Here is an 11,217-nt window from a genome sequence, read left to right as displayed (position 1 = left end):
GGTGCTGGGATTTGAACCCCGGTCCTCTGGAAGAGCAGTCAATGCCTTTAGTGCCTTTAACCACTGAACCATCTCTCCAGTGCCCCTCCCCCCTTTAAAACTATAACCAAGACCAGCCCCTAGAGCCAAGCCTCTAGGCAGCCCAAGTGTAGAAGACTCAAGGCGTTCTTTATCAGCTACTCTGGTCCAGCATTAAAGCCCTGGAATATTCACTCTGGGTTAGCGTCTTTGAGCGATGGGCATCACCACAGAAGCCCTGCCCTGCTTAATGGACCTCACCTCCAGTGAAGTGGGGTTTGGGGGTGGGGTACAAGATGATTCATCTACAAAAGGGAGACAACCGGAGAAGTTCTGTGGAGGAAACAATACCTTCTGTCTCAGAACATTTCAGGTGGGAAGGCAGTGACCTCTCTCCACAAGACAGGGACAGGCTGTGGGAAGCCACATACGCCATTACAAGGTGGCGCTGGCTACCACCGGCCACCACCCATAAGTTTGGGTAAACAACCAATGTGCGCATGTGCAGTAGAGTTTTTTTGTTTGTTTTGTTTTTTTTGCGGAGTCACTGCCTGGCCCAGGGCATGTAAATGAGGTACCGAGAGCATAACCAATTGGGTGTAGACATGTAAATGAGGTACTGAAAGCATAACCAATCGGGTGTGGACACGCCTCTCCTAGGCCTATATAAGCAGCGCCAGTTCTAGGCTCAGGGTCTTTTCGCCTCTGCAATCAAGCTCTCCCAATAAACGTGTGCAGAAGGATCCTGTTGTGGCGTCTGTTTTGCTGGCGAGTCGGGCGCTCTCAACAGGCAAGCACCGTCTTAGGAGCACAGAGGAACAAGCTGGGACAGGAAGGACAACCTGGCTGTGTCATGTGTGGGCAAAGCCTATAAGCAGAAAGTCACCCAAGAGGGGACCCTGAGGGGAACACTGAGGTCAGAGGTCATGGCGAGGCCTTATCCTGACAGGGGGAGGAACGCAGGCTTCATTTTAAGGACGGGGTTTCCCCCTTAAAGCCGGGAGGGTGAGAAGGAAGGTCACACTCTGGTCTAGCCCTTGTTCCAGTAGATCACTGGAGCTGGTGCCAGGGATAGAGAGAACTAGCTGGAAAGTGGTGTGTGTGTGTGTGTGTAAGGAGTGGTTGGGACTTATCTGGAGGAAGGCAGGCAGGGGATGCTATTCTAAGACAGGCTATGGTAGCCTGGCCACTGATGCTACAATTCATGTCCCCTGCTTTCGAGGCTTCTGGGCCTAGAACCCCAAGGCCTTGTGCACACTAGGCAACTAGGCAGGTGCTCACCACTGGGCCACACCATCAGAATCTTGACCCTTCTTCTGGCCAAGGGAGTATACACCCAGAGTCTTTGCTAGAGGGGTGGAAAATAAGCCTGTGATTTGTGTGCCTGTCGAATAGAAGTACTTATTGGTGACAGAACTGGTGGATCTCTGAGTTTGGGGCAGCCTGATCTACATTGTGAGCTCCAGCCAAGCAGCACAGCATATTGAGTCCAGTACTGCTGTGGTGCTTGATAACCGTATTCTATATTGAGAACTACAGAACCTGAGGCAGAAGGAGAGACCCAGACTGCCTTGGTCTGCATAGTGAATTTTAGGCAATCCTGGGCTACATAATAAGACCCAGTCTCAAAACAAAACAAAAGACTCCAAACAAACAAAAAGGAGGAGGAAGAAGAGAAAAGGAATTTGGGGAGGAGAGAGATGTCCCTTTTCAGGGGAAAGCCCCCAAATGCATCAGACTCCTTCCAAGTTTGTTAGCACAGGATGCCTCAGGGAAGCTCCGTTCTTGGGCACTGGGGTGTTCCGTTTTGAGAAATAGTCTCACTGGTGCTAGGGATGGAGCCCAGGACTTTGTAAACACTAAGAGAACACTCTCCCCGCTGAGCCCCAGCTCCAGCCTGGCCCTGGAGGTTTTATCTCAGTTAGGATTGCCCAGTCTCTTCTCTCAAAGCCGTGGTCTGCCGTTTATGGCTTTGAAGACGGTTGCTGGGGAACAAGTACACATTGTACGGGATTAAAGTGTAGTCTCAGTGGGGAGACAGCACAGACCCAGAGACACCTACGTGTACAGTGATTACACTAGAACTAGAGTGTGTGGGAGCCGGTTTTCCAGGCTTTTGAAATGAATTCTTTACCTGTCAGCCAAGGAGGGGGCAGAGGCAGCAGCAGAGACGCAGAAACTCAAGGTATGTTTTTTTTGTTGTTGTTGTTTTTGTTTTAATTATTTTAGGCTGGAGGGATGGCTTAGAGGTTTAGGGCACTTGCTGTTCTCGCAGAGGACCTGGGTTCAATTCCCAGCACCCACACAGTGGTTCATCACCACCCCTAACTCCAGTTCTAGGGTGATCCGATGCTCTCTATAACCTCTGAGCACCAGGCACGGACATAAGCACATACGAACAGGCAGGCAAAACACTCTCACAGGAAGTAAAATGGGTAACTTTAATAAGCAATGTTTTAAAGATTATTTACTATTATCAGTAGTAGTAGTAGTATGTGTGTCTATGTGAGTTTGTGTGTTCAAGTATATGTGTCTGTTATTATTAGAAGTGGTGTTTGTGTGCATGTGTGTATACATGCATGTATTATTAGTAGTATGTGTTTGCGTGTATATGTATGTATGTGTTCTTATTAGCATGTGTGTGTAAGTGTGCATGTGTATGTGTAGGTGTTATTAGTAGTGTGTTTGTATGTGTGTGCATGTGTGTGTTATTAGTGGTAGTATGTATGTATGTGCATTTGTGAGTGTGTGCATGTACGAGTGTGAGTGCGTGTGTGTACATGTCACAGCTCAACGTGGAGGGCAGAAGGTAACGTAGTGGAGTTGGTTGTCTTCTACCTTTGCGTGGGTTCTAGGCACTGGATTCAGATACCAGGCCTGCGGGGCCATCTCTCCAGCCCAGGTGAGGGGTGAAGAGCTGGAGGGTGGTGCCCCAACAAACCATGTGACCTCTCTGGGCCTCTACCCTCTGTGTCTGTGTGGCTGGCAGGCAGACTGTGTAGTGTCTTCGACTCTCCCCCGTGGTAAGTTTGATTTTCTTTTTTTTTTTTTTTTTTTTCGAGACAGGGTTTCTCTGTATAGCCCTGGCTGTCCTGGAGCTCACTTTGTAGACCAGGCTGGCCTCGAACTCAGAAATCTGCCTGCCTCTGCCTCCCAAGTGCTGGGATTAAAGGCGTGCGCCACCACGCCCGGCTAAGCTTGATTTTCTTGACCGTTTCAACCAGCTCAGGCAATCCTCTGACAACTTCCCTGTTTTTGTTTTTAAACACTTTGCAGTCCGGTCCTTTATTTCTCTTTTGCACATTAGGCCATGAATTCGTATGCAGTGGCTCCAGCAGCTCCGGCTCTTTTCTGTTAGTCCTCATAAAATGGGCTTCTTTGGTGGCGTAGGCTGGCACTTCAGCTGAACCCAGGTGCCCTTCTCTTTGGCTTCCTTTTTTTTCTGATCGTTCTCCTTCACCCCCTTCAGGAAGCTGTCTCTGCTCTGAGAGTGCCTGATGTGCTCAGTCCGCACATTGGTCCTCTTGGCCAGAATCTTGCCCTTAACTTGCTTGTTTACAATGATACCCACGGCCTCCTGGACTCTTCCAGCTTTGCCATGGTAGCACTGATGGGGCATTCCTTTTTGAACAGTGCTGTCTACAATCTCACCCTTCTTCTAGATTCGAGTGTATGTGGCCAAAGGAACAACTCCATGTTTCCTAAAAGGCCTAGAGAACATGTACCGGGTGTCTCTTCTCTTTCCCTTTGTGTTCGTCATTTGGGAGAGTTACTGGAAGATGGCTGCCGTGGCCGTCCCCATTTTTTTTTTTTTTTTTTTTTTTTTTTTTTTTTGGTTTTTCGAGACAGGGTTTCTCTGTGTAGCCCTGGCTGTCCTGGCACTCACTTTGTAGACCAGGCTGGCCTCGAACTCAGAAATCCGCCTGCCTCTGCAGGCGAGTGCTGGGATTAAAGGCGTGCGCCACCATGCCCGGCTCCATTTTTTTTTTTTTTTTAATGCTACAGTTTAGGACTCTGTGTAAGCTGCTTGCATGTTTACTAGAGGGAAGCTGCTTTTCTATTCCCAAGATGGCAATGAGAAGCAATGAATGAAGATCAGCCTCCAGACTCCTCACCTCGAGGCCCTGTGGCTACATCTAGAGAATTCTAGGAGCTCTTCCTGGGTGCTGTTAAGTCCATCCAGAGCCATCCAGGCTGCTGAATCTGAGTACCACGTGGGACCCTAAGTCGGAGGAGAAAAGACATGGAGTTGATGCAATTCCGCATCTTCTCTCCCTGTGTGCTGGGTGACACCTGTCAGCTCTCCTAGCCTCTCTGGGCTCCAGGATCTTCGTCCAGAATCCATTCAATCAGCATTCATTGAACGCCTGTGATGAACCCAAGAGTTGCCAGTGCCTGCTGAAGCTCCCTCCCCGCTCTAAGATCCAACAATAATAAACAGGCCAATGAGACCAACGTGGGAGGCAAGTGCTCCGGAGGGAGGAGGGGTGAGGAGGAGCAGGAAATGACATCAGCCTGCAGCCCACTAAGGAAAAGTGCAGGAGTCCACAGTGTTACTTTGTTACAGCAGTGGACATTGCAAAGGAAAACTGTAGTTTGTAAACAAACATTCTGTCCAAAGGAAAGCATCTACAACTGCTGTAGGCCCCAGGCAGACGGGGTGGTCCAGGGGGCAATCACTGAAGATGAGGTAACCTTGACCGTCCTTGACCCCAAGGCCTTCAGTCCTGCTTGTACCTCAGACTCCCCTGGGGACTTGAGCTGGCAAGATGGCTCAGTAGGAAAAGGTGCTTGCTGCTAAGGCTGAGACTTGAGTTCAATCCCTGGGAGCCTACATGGTGGAAAGAGAGAACCGAATCTACATATTGTGATTTGATCGCCTCATGCACACACGGGGGTACCCACACACAAGAAATAAGTAAATGCAATAAAAGATTTTATTTTATTTTTTAAAAGATGGGCATGGTGGCATACTGTTTTAATCCCAGCACTTGGTAGGTAGAGGCAGGTGGATCTCTGTGAGTTCAAGGCCAGCCAGGTTTACAGAGTGACTTCTAGAACAGCCAGGACTGTTACACAGAGAAACTCTATATTGAAAAATTCAAATAAATAAATATTCGGCAGGGAAGGTACTATTAGTGCAATTTATACCTGAAAAAACCCAGGGCTTTGGACTTGGCCAAAAAAATAAAAAATCAGAACTGCCCCCCACAACCCCTGACCACTTAGCATTGTAGGAGCCCTGGGGAAGGAGATCGAGATCTGGCAGGTCTGAGGGTCACAGTCCTGAGCAGCCATGGCCCCACCTTTTGCTCTCTGCTGGCTGGGTGGAGTCACCCCAGATATCACTCTCAGGGAGCCTCCTTTCCCAGCTTCCCCTGCGCTCCACCCTTCTCACACAAATGCTCTGGAGTCACTCTGTTTCTTAAACACCAGCACCTGGGCCAGCCTGTGACCTGTCACCTGGTCACCTGTCTGTTGTCAAAGCCTACAACCAGAGCACAGAGGACCTATCCCAAGGAAAAATAACCAGACACATCAAAAGGAGTCTACAGAATGATTGGCTATTATGGGACAGCTGCAAGGGCAGGTGGCAGGTCCCTGCATAAGACTAGCAGTCAAAGGAAAACGTGTTAAAAGATTTTTGTTAAGGTTTATTTTATGTGTATGTGTGTTTTTCCTGCATGCGTGTCCTTGCACCACATGTGTGCCTCTGTCCGTGGAGGTCAGAAGAGAGTACTGTATTCCCTGGATCTAGTGGTTGTGAACTACCTTGTGGGTGCTGAGAACCAAATCCGAGTCCTTTGCAAGCGCAGCAAGTGTCCCTAACCACTAGGCAATCCCACCAGCCCCACTCTATCTTTAGGCTTTCCTCTCTGCCTCCTCAACCTGTTGTCACAGTCCTCCCTTGAGCCTGGCTTCTGGTTTTCTCTTCTCCATCTTCCTTAGTACAGTGTGGTGCTCTTTTGAGTTATCCCTTCTGTGGTCACTGCTCACTGGCATAAATAAAAAGTCTAGAAACACCAGTTCCCGCCCCATTAACTACGAGATGATGATGATGGTGATGTGTTTGTGTGTACATGCATGCACATGTGTGAGTATATGTGTGTATGTGGCCTTTCACAGGGGGAACTACTAGTGAGCCTAGGATCACTTCACACTCAAAGGCAGCTTCTCTAGCTTTACCAGAAATTTCTAATGGGCTAGAAATCACCTCAGAAATGACTACAGTAGCCCAGGAAATCAGCTAAACAGTATTAGAAACCTCAGCTCGTGAGAGACGGAGCAAACACCAGCTTGCTCACTTCATGTCCTCTTCTAGGGGGCCGGGAGGGGGGAGGCTTGACAGAATCCCATAGCCAGGAAGACCAGAGAACTCGCCAATCAAGACCTCAGTTACTCAAAAGATGCTGAAGGCACATGGCCCTGGGCCAAGACCAGAGTCGCCTGATTACTTCTCAAATTGTAGGGAAATTGTGACTCAGTCTACCACCCACAGAGAGCACGGAGTGACACTGTGTTTTCCCGTCCATTTGGAGTAAATGATTTAACAACGAATCCAAAAAACAAACAAAAAAAACCCAATCCCCCCATACACACACACACACACACACACACATGCCCATCTATATACCCACCTATATACCCATCTATATTTCTGTATTAGTTAGGGTTTTACTGCTGTGAACAGATGCTATGACCAAGGCAAGTCTTATAAAAAACAGCATTTAATTGGGGCTGGCTTACAGGTCCAGAGTGAACTTCAGTCCATTATCATCAAGGTGGGAGCATGGCAGTATCCAGGCAGGCATGGCACAGGCAGAGCTGAGAGTTCTACATCTTCATCTGAAGGCTGCTAGTGGAAGACTGACTTCCAGGCGACTAGGGTGAGGATCTTAAGCCCACACCCACAGTGGCACACCTACTCCAACCAGTTAACACCTATTCCAATAAGGCCACACCTCCAAATGGTGCCACTCCCTGGTCCAAGAATATACAAACCATCACAATAATAAACCCATCTATAAACCCATCTATATACCGACCTATATGCCCATCTATATACTCATCTATAAACCCATCTATATACCGATCTATATGCCCATCTATATACCCATCTAGCCACAGACTGAGCACCACCGGGCACTCTTCTGAAATATTTATCCTCAAATAAAAGGCACAAAATTCACCCAAAAAACACCTTGTATTTTATTTAAAGATATCACAGCAAAATATTTTCTTACAGCAGAAGAAAATATCATGCAATCATTAACTCGCCTTAGCTCAGTGGCAAGGCAGGAAGAAGGCAGCTGTATTAACAGTTTTGAAAAGAACTTATGTTGTTTTGGAGCAGTGAGATGGCTCAGTGGGCAAGCCTGCTGACCTGGGTTTGATCCCTGGAGCCCACACAGAGAAGAACCTTCCAGAATTATCCTTTAATCTCCCTGTGGTGCAGGTACACAAACACACCTGCAGGTGCACACACACACACATGCACACACACACCTGCAGGTGCACACGCACGCACACACACACACACGAACACACACACACATGCACAAACACACCTGCAGGTGCACACACACAAACACACCTGCAGGTGCACACACACACACACCCCCCTCTGTAGCCACACACACACACACACCTGCAGGTGCACACACACACACACACCTCTGTAGCCACACACACACACACACACACACCACACACCTCTGTAGGCGCACACACACATACACACACCTCTGTAGGCACACACACACATACACACACACACACCTCTGTAGGCGCACACACACACATACACACACCTCTGTAGGCACACACACACACACACCTCTGTAGGCACGCACGCACACACACACACACACACACCTGCAGGTGCACACGCACACACACACACCTCTGTAGTCACACATACACACACACACACACACCTCTGTAGGCACGCGCACACACACACACACACCTCTGTAGGCACACACACACATACACACACACCCCTCTGTAGGCACACACACACACACACACACTTCTGCAGGCACAACACACACATGTACACAGAAGAATCACACTTTTTTGACAATTTTAAAAATGTTTCTTCTTGGGCTGGAGAGATGGCTCAGCAGTTAAGAGCAGTGACTGTTCTTCCAGAGGTCCTGAGTTCAGTTCCCAGCAACCACATGGTGGCTCACAACCATCTGTAATGGGATTGATGCCCTCTTCTGGTGTGTCTGAAGGTAGCTACAGTGTACTCATATAAATAAAAATAAATAACATTTAAAAAATGTTTCTTCATTATTATTGTGTGTGTGTGTACATACGTGCCACAGCAGACATGTGGCAGTAAGTTCTCTCCATCCACCATGGGTCCTGGGGGTAGAACTCTGGACGTCAGGCTTGGCAGCAAGCATTACTATTCACTGAGCCATTGCTCCAGCCCTGTGCTAATAGTGTAAGTCCCATAGGAAGGCTGGGTGAGACCTAAGAGGAGATAAGATTTTTCAGTTATGGCACATGGTTCTTGAGCTGTCCATGGGTATTAAACAGTGGTTGTCTTGTTTTTCTCTTTGTGCAAGATCTGTTATTGTCTGTTTTGCTTTCCAAATATAGGATCTATAGAAGTGACTCACACCCATTTTTAAAAAAAAGATCTATCTATCTAATGTATGTGAGTCTATCTATCTATCTATCTATCTATCTATATATTTAATGTATGTGAGTACACTGTTGCTGTCTTCAGACACATCAAAAGAGGGCATGAGATCCCATTACAGATGGCTGTGAGCCACCATTTGGTTGCTGAGAACTGAACTCAGGCCCTCTGGAGGAGCAGCCAGTGCTCTTGATTGCTGAGTCATCTCTCCAGCCCTCACGCCCACTTTTGCTACAAAGAATTATCATTGTTTTAGACAGGGGTCTCTTATGGTCAGGATGGCCTTGAACTCCTGACCCTCCTGACTCTACATCTCAAGTGCTGTGAATACAAGCCTGGGTCACCACACTGGCCACTCAGCTGTTTTCAAGATCAGCTTGTATCTGCCTTGCTTCTCATAGCTTGCTCGGCCTGGCTTCTTTATAAACCTCAAGGCCACTTGCCCAGGGACTGGGGACCAGGAAATCTGATGGAGGCAATTTCTCAGCTGAGATTGACTTCGCAGATAACTCTAGCTCGAGTCTAGCTGAGCTGTCAAAAACCCGACCAGACCAAGAGGATTCTTTTGATTACACTAATTGATTTGAGAAGCGCCATCTCAGTTGTGGGCAGGACTCTTCCTTAGGCAGGGAATCCTGGACTGCTGGAGTGAGAAGAGTGGAGAAAGCAAGTGGAATATTAGCATGCATGCAGCACTCCCACTCTCACACATGGAGCACTCGCATGCATGAAGCAGATGCATGCATGCATTGCTCTCTCTCTCTCTCTCTCTCTCTCTCTCTGTTTTTTGTTTTTCAAGGCAGGGTTTCTCTGTGTATTCCTGGCTGTCCTGGAACTCACTCTGTCGACCAGGCTGGCCTCGTACTCAGAAATTCGCCTGCCTCTGCCTCCCGAGTGCTGGGATTAAAGGCGTGCACCACCACGCCCGGCGCATTGCTCTCTTCTGATCAGGGCATAGCCCAACTGGCTGCTTCAAGACCATGTTGTCGTGATCTCCCTACCATGATGGATTGTAACATGGAACTATGAGCTAGAAATAAGACTTTTCTTCCTTAAGTCATTTAGTCAGGGTACTTTATCACGGCTGTAATGAAAAGAAAGGCAGGCAGGCTCTGAGGGAGGGTTATGACATTTGAGAAAGCCGGGACAGCAGTGTGCTGTATCCCTCCATGTGTGAGCCAGTGATGAGACATATGGGATGGCTGACAGACTGAGCAGACCTCCTAGCAGTGTTATAGCTGTCTTAGCATTTCTCAGAGACCTTGTCCTCATGGAGAGACCACTGTATTCCCAACTGTATGGGTTTAGAAGGTTCTAGAAACACTGTAATAGTGCTGGGCGTGGTGGCGCACGCCTTTGATCCCAGCAGGCGGATTTCTGAGTTCAAGGCCAGCCTGGTCTACAAAGTGAGTTCCAGGACAGCCAGAGCTACACAGAGAAACCCTGTCTAGAAAAAACCAAAAAAAAAAAAAAAAAAAAAGAAACACTGTAATAGAGAAAGTGATTTTTCTGAACATTTCGGGCCTCAGACCCCTAGATAACACAGATTCAACCCCCCTGAGGTGGTTTGGACGACAATGCCCCATAGGCGCATATATTTGTGTGCTTAGTCACCAGGGCACTCTTTGAGAAGGATTAAAAGGATTAGGAGGCGTGGCCCTGTTGAGTGCATGTGTCCTGTCAATGGAGTGGGCATTGAGGCTTCAAACACCCACACACACCAGGCCTAGTGCCTGCCTGTCTCTCTCTGTGAGTTTATCTGTGTCTACATCTTTCTCCTGCCTGAAGATCAGGATATAGTTCTCCTCAGCTACTTCGCCAGCAGCTCTACCTTTATGCCACCATGCTCCCAACCGTGATGACCATGGAGTAAGTCTCTAAAACTGTAAGCAAGCGCCCACCCAATTAAATGCTTTCCTTGATCAGAGCTGCCTTGGTCCTGGTGTCTCTTCACAGCAGCAGAACAGTGTTCTAACCTTCAGAGCAGTTCTTTGCCTTGGAAGAGCAGAGGAACCTTGGCAAGATTTCAAATTTTCCCTGTGGAGGCTATCAAGGGTCAGGGCTGTATGCACACATGGGTTTCTCTCAATGCTGATATTAATGGTTGTGTCTAGTGCTAACAGAACTCTGACACATACTGACGTACTTTTTTTCCTTAATATTTAATATAAAAATAATGTATTTTTTTGTTTTATTGAGACAGAGTTTCACTGTCCTGGAACTCACTCTGTAGAGCAGGCTGGCCTCAAACTCAGAAATCCACCTGCCTCTGCCTCCCAAGTGCTGGAATTAAAGGTGTGTGCCACCACTGCTGTATGAGTAGCTGTACAGATGGTTGTGAGCCATCATGTGGTTGCTGGGAATTGAATTCAGGACCTCTGCTTGCTTCAGTCGGCCCTGCTCACTCCGGTCAACCCAGCTCACTCCAGCCCAAAGATTTATTTATTTATTTAATTTATTTATGTTTTTTTGCTTTTTCAAGACAGGGTTTCTCTGTGTAGCCTTGGCTGTCCTGGAATTCACTCTGTAGACCAGGCTAGCTG

This window comes from Mus caroli, unplaced genomic scaffold (genome assembly GCF_978045245.1).
Source record: "Mus caroli unplaced genomic scaffold, Mus_caroli_1 scaffold_6, whole genome shotgun sequence".
Classification (NCBI taxonomy): domain Eukaryota; kingdom Metazoa; phylum Chordata; class Mammalia; order Rodentia; family Muridae; genus Mus; species Mus caroli.
Note: the sequence above shows the minus strand (reverse complement) of the source record.